The sequence below is a fragment of the Glycine max genome, chromosome 10 (assembly GCF_000004515.6).
Source record: "Glycine max cultivar Williams 82 chromosome 10, Glycine_max_v4.0, whole genome shotgun sequence".
NCBI classification, from domain to species: Eukaryota; Viridiplantae; Streptophyta; class Magnoliopsida; order Fabales; family Fabaceae; genus Glycine; species Glycine max.
Window position 1 is genome coordinate 20,234,735 of NC_038246.2, and position 6,405 is coordinate 20,241,139.

Here is a 6,405-nt window from a genome sequence, read left to right on the forward strand (position 1 = left end):
CTCAGTCGCCTATGGGTCTGCACACTCAAAAACTCCTTTCCAATTCTGTGTTTTCAAGTTTTATATGGAAATCCTGTCGGTGGCCTCTCACTGAGCGCCAATCTCGCGCTTATCCTAGAAGTGACATATGACTCGCTTAGCGAGCAACAACGCGCTGAGTGCGTGCTTGCAAGGAAGATTCTCTTCCAGATTCTTGTGTCTTGCTGAGCACACAAACCAAGCTTAGCAAGACACCAGATTCAACACTTCACAAAATCTCCTTTTTCACCTGAAATAGAATTGAAATTTACATTAATTTTAAGCAGAAGATTATAATGAGTAATGATCAATTTATTAACAAAAGTATTTTCAATCCTACAAAAAGAACTGTAACTTGGAGGAATTCTATATAATTATCAAAAGTTTCTATACAAAACTTAGTTATATAAAACGACTAACAGGGGACCATATGGGTGTCACAAAAACCATGGCAAGGATCAGTGAAAACTTCATATGGGTGAGCATTCAAAAATATGTTGAATGATTTATTGCCACTTGTTTGTACTGTCAGCACACAAAGTACGAAACGCGCAGACCGACAAGACTACTCTATCCCTTACCAGTGCCACTCCGGCCATGGGAGGATCTTTCGTTGGATTTTCTTGTTGGGTTACCCTGTATCATGGCCACAATACAATTCTGGTGGTTGTTGATCGATTTTTGAAGGGCATACAATTGGGCATGCTCCTCCCTAATCATACTACTCTTGTCGTGGCAACTCTCTTCATGGACATCATCAAAAAACTCCATGGCATGCCCAGAAGTCTCGTTCAGACCGTGACCCACTTTTTATCAGGCGATTTTGGCAAGAACTCTTTCGGCTTAGTGGCACCCAGTTACGAATGAGCTCGGCATACCATCCTTAGTCTGACGGCCAGACCGAGTTGCTCAACCATGTAATTGAGCAATATATGTGAGCATCCGTACATAAGTGTCCTTTGACATGAGGTAAATTCTTGAACTGTGGAGAGTGGTCATATAATACCTCCTAACATTTCGATTTGGGGTTAACCCTTATGAGGTGACTGGTAAGAAACCATTTACCATCTCACAATATGTTGCTGGAACGTCCAAGGTGGAAGTCGTGGATGACTTTTTGTCGAATAGGGGAGCAGTATTCACAGAATTAAGAAAGAAACTTTTGAAGGCTTAAGAAACCATGAAGCACTACGCTAATAGCAATCACCGTGAAGTTACTTTCAATCAAGGAGATTGGGTCATGGTTCGATTATGGCCCTATAGACAATCTACAATACCAGGACATTCTTCTGCAAATGTAAAGCTTGCTAAGAGGTAATTTGGTCCATATCAGATTCTGGAGCGAATTGGGAACACTGCTTATAAGCTTCAGTTACCTCCAGAAACCCGTATTCACCTTATTTTTCATTGTTCATTGCTCAAGCCTTTCCATCAATCTACTGGTGTTACTGGACTTCCATTACCCTTGCCAGTTATGATCATTGATAATCAGCCAGCCCTCAAACCCCTGGTGATATTAAGCACGTGATGGTAATCTACCGATACCCTAAATTGCAGTTCCTAGTTCAATGGGAAGGACTCTTGCCAGATGACACTTCATGGGAAGATTGGGAACTGCTGAAGCGTTAGCATCACCTTGAGGACAAGGTGCTTCTCGATGTCAAAGGGAATTTTAGAAAGAAGGATCTGTAGAAGAAAAGTTCAATCCTATTAGAAAGGCCCAAAAGGAGAGTCATACCACCAAAGTATTTCCAAGATTTCATGTAGAAGTTGTTAAGCTAGCATAGTGGATGTCCCGAAAATGTTGTCTGCCATTACTTTCAATTATTCCCTTTGTTTCCTTTATTCCTGTATTCTGTTATGCATTCTGTTATTAGGATAGAATTTGCTAGAATTTTGTTATCGAGAGAATTGAGTGTCATAACACCTCAATTGCTGCCTATAAATAGTGAATAGTCATTGTAATAAGGCAGACTTGATAAATGAAATACTCTTCCCTTCCTTCTTGTTTCTGGAGGTAGCCTAGACCTCGAATTCTAGTGCTTCCATTTACGTTATTGCCCGTTCCTAACATTCTGCGTTGCATCAGGCCTCGTCCATGACTTGGTGGTGTCTATTAGGGTTTTGAGTTCTTGGATTTGTCTTTTTGTTTCTATCATTTGTCCTATATTAATGAGGGTTTAGTTTTCTCAATTTAATTCTCCGCTTGGGTTTTACAAGGAAGATAACAAACGGACTTGTGGTAGGCTACAGAAGCAGTAGTGGTAGATTATTGAGGGATTTGCTGTGATGCCTTAGGTTTTATTACCCTTATTACTTTTCTTTTTGGTTGGATTCCGATTTGGTAGTTTTGTCGGTGTACAGTAACCTGGTAATGTCAGAGTTCGTGTGTGTGTTTGCAACAGGAAAAGTATTGGAGTCACCGGAATTCATGCATTTGGGGATAATTGGGACAACGTGGTTGGGCGTTTGACTCTTAGATTTGATGATTTGTGTCTTGGTTTGGAGAAATTCTACGAGTCCTTAACAATTTTTAGTAGTCTATAAAAGTATCTCCTCTTCTAATATAGTATCCTCTTCGTCACAGCAGCACAAGACCGCCCATTTGCAATAGGGGAATGATTTCTTCCAATACTGAGCGTGAAATCTGCATGAGGACGGAAATACTCGTTCAATAGTTATTGTGATAAAATTTAGTCAATATATCATCTAAATGTTGTGACACCTTATGGTGTGTAATTGGATCTTAAAAAATGTTATGTTGTTCACTTTACTAATGAAGTTTTTCTGGCAGTGTATTACAGGCATGTTTTGGGGGATTAATATGAATTGCAGCAACTTGTCTTTTGATTCAAATATAGTTTTATTTTCTGGATTATTTTATTTAAATTGTTTAGATGAGGATGAGGATTGTTAATGTGTGTTGCCTTGAACTTTAATCTATCAGATTATACCAGCAAGAGATCATAAATGATATGATTAATTTTTTTTAGATTAGTTTGTTTTCTTGCTTCTTAAATGAAGTTTGTTGATTAAGAGGTAGCATATGTTTTTGTGCACTTTGGTGTTCTTAGGTGTAACTAAGTTGATGATGGCATCTTAAAGAATGTTCTTTTGATTTTACCATATGTTAGCAAGATATTAGTATTATCTGATTTAATTTCTTTGATGAGTTTGTTCTATCTATATTTTTTTAGTTGAGTTTTTTTTTATTGTTTTGTAGTTCTGCAAATTAAATTTTGATTTTCTTAGGAGTGGAAAAATTGAAGACTGGGTCTTAGAGTTATTATTCCTTTGAGTTTACCAAATGATAATCAGCAAGAGCTCATCACTATCTAATTTGATTTCTTTGTTTTCAAAACTTTATTTTGTCTTCTTTTTCTTTTCTGCATTGAATGCAGCACACATGAATTGAATTTTCAACTTGTTTTTATGTCGTTTTTGTTTGGAATGATGTTATGTTGGTTCCTGCACAACATCGAAGTTCTTGCATAAGTTAGGTGACCACTTTGAGATACATTATTGGTTTTATTTTTTCATTTTTAGACTCCTTATGATGACAATTTTAAGTCAACATTTTTTTAGAATTTAACTTGTACAATTTAATCAATGAATATGTGTTGGGTATGGTATCACTTTATCCTATGTGGATTATTAGATTCTTTTCATCATCGGCAATTGTTGAATTTCTTTTTTTTTTCTCTATTAGGACTAAAATCACCCAATTTTTGAGACCCCAAATCTTCCCCCTTTTATATTAATTTTTGTATAATTATTTCCTTCTTAATTTGGATCTCTGGTATTCTTTTAATTAAACAGTTTTTGTGAATCCAAGTTCAAGTGCTTTATGATTTACAGTCAAAAAAGATAATTCATGTTACTGTTAAAGACCTTCCTTTTTTGAAAATGGAGTAAGCTTAAAAAATCTCTTGTAGGACTTGCCATGTAACTTCTAAGAGCATTGTTTAGGTTATTATTTAAATGGTCAAATTGTAATAAGTGACATTAGAGGCTTGATTAGCAAGTTAGTTGTTATTTTATTTTAAGAAAAATAATTAGTTATTAGCTGTCAAAAACAAAAAAGTAAGGGATAGGTTGCTTAAAATAGAAGTAGTAGTAATTGGAGAAAAAATCCGGATTAAGAGGATATAAATGAACGCCCTTATCTACATTCTCATTCATTCATGAATAAAGTTCTGAATTGTTCTTCTTGTGCCTTGAGAATAAAAAATGAGTGAGGGTTCAATTGAGTAATTCTATTCCCAAATGTTACACAAATTAATATTATTTTCACATGGAGTTTGTGTGTGTGTATACAATGGTGATGCTCACTTTATAACGGAGATCTTTTTTGTTGAAATGGTGATGTTCATATATTGCTCGAGTACAAATGAAATTTTGGTGTGCTCCAAGATTAGAACGGCTAACAAGTGAAGATAAGTTTAATTTTCTTCAATGTATCCCTTTGTTGCCAGGTTCTGAATTTGAACATGGGGGCATATGGATTGAGTTGTTCACCACTTTTCTTGTGGTGTAGTGTTTTGAGTAGTTTTTGATTACATTCTGCGTAGCGTCCAATCTCATGCTTTGATGATCTCTACGCCCTGGATTCTGATCTCTCAGATTTTTCCTTTTGTTTCTACTTTTCATTGGCATAGTATGAGCCTTTCTTGATTTACTTCTCCATGATTTCTGCTTCAATCTGTCAGGGAAGAATAGTGAATGTGTGGTGGCTTGTGGAAGCAGTGGCTGTTATTGTGATTTGGTGATCTTTACTCTGGATTCTAAATCTTGGATTTTATTTCTACTTTTTCTTGAGTGCTTTATTTATTTCTCTCTAATTTCGGGTTGGGTCTCACAATGTGTGGTTGGCTGCGGAAGCTGTTGGCTAGCTATTTTCTGGATCTAATCACTTGTTGATTGTCACTTCCTTGTTGTTTGCAATCTCATATCCTTGTTAATCAACCTGGGTTTTTGAATCCTTGGAAAGTATCTCCTCGATCCTATCTTTCTTTGTTCCATTAGTGGCATTTCACAATTTAGTGTTTTATAATTGTTGCTCGAGTCTCAAGGGAATATAAGAAATGTTGTTTGTGATTTATCTTCTCAACAGTAGCAATAAGGGATAGGTTTGGTTCAAGGCTTTCACTTTTGTTTCGAGAATCTGCATTTGGGTTTGGAGAACTATGTAACTGTTTTTTCATTGTTTTCTTGATATTTTTATTTTATATGAAAGATATAAGATATATTCTAGGTGTTGAACTACCTGCGCTTATTTGTTTGCAACACGTTTAGTCTTCATATGAGATTTCTGTTTTGGATTGAAGATTAAATCGTGATTCTTAACAGAGTGAACTAGAAGGGCTAACAGCTCTGGATAAATTAATTTATTTTTATGAGTTTCATTTGTATTATTTTATAAAACATATGGATTGAATTGTGATCTTGTTTTTTCTGCAGTGAGTATTTGGAGTTTTTCTTGTGTAACGTCCTGCATTTGCATTGAGCAAGCCTCGAGCATATGATCTGGAGATGTCTCTTTGGGTTTTTGAATTCTTTGATTTTTTTTTCCTTTCTATCCTTCATTGTTTTTTTAGTGTTATATTTTTTTTTTCTATTCTCTGTGACTTCGACTTGGGCCTTACAGGGAAGATAATCGACTAGGAAAGCAGTGGTGGGAGATTATTGATGGGGACTCCTTGTGAAGTCTTGGGTTTTACTTACCATTACATTTAATTTCTTATGTGTTTGTTCTGGACTGGCTATGTTGGTTGAATTTGACTGTTTAAAGTAACGGGGTTGCGTCAGATTTTTGTTTACTTTCCTAACAGAAACAATAAGAGTATTGAAGGCACTAAAGTTTTTGAATCTACATTGGATTTTGAATCCATGGAAATTATCTGTCTCCATTCTATCTTTCTTTGTTCCATTAGGGGCATTTCACAATTAGTTCTTCATGATTGCTGCTTAGGTCTCAAGGGAAGATAAGAAATGTTGTTTGGGATTTTATCTTCTCAACAGGCGCAAGAAGGGACCGGTTTGGTTGGCTTTCACTTTTGTTTTATGAACCTTCTTTTTCATCATTTTCTTGATGATTTTCATATGAAAGATAAGATATATCTAGGTGTTGAACTACCTACGCTTACATTTGTTTGCAGCACGCTGAGTCTTCATATTCAATTTCTGTTTCGGATTGAAGATTAAATCATGCAATTCTTGATAGAGTGAAGTAGAATGGCTAACAGCTCTGGATAAATTAATTTATTTTATGAGTTTCATATCTATTATTTTATTTCTATGGACTTGATCACAAAACATGGATTGAATTGTGATCATGTTTCTTCTGCAGTGTAGTGTTTGGAGTTTTTTTGTGTAACGTCCTGCATT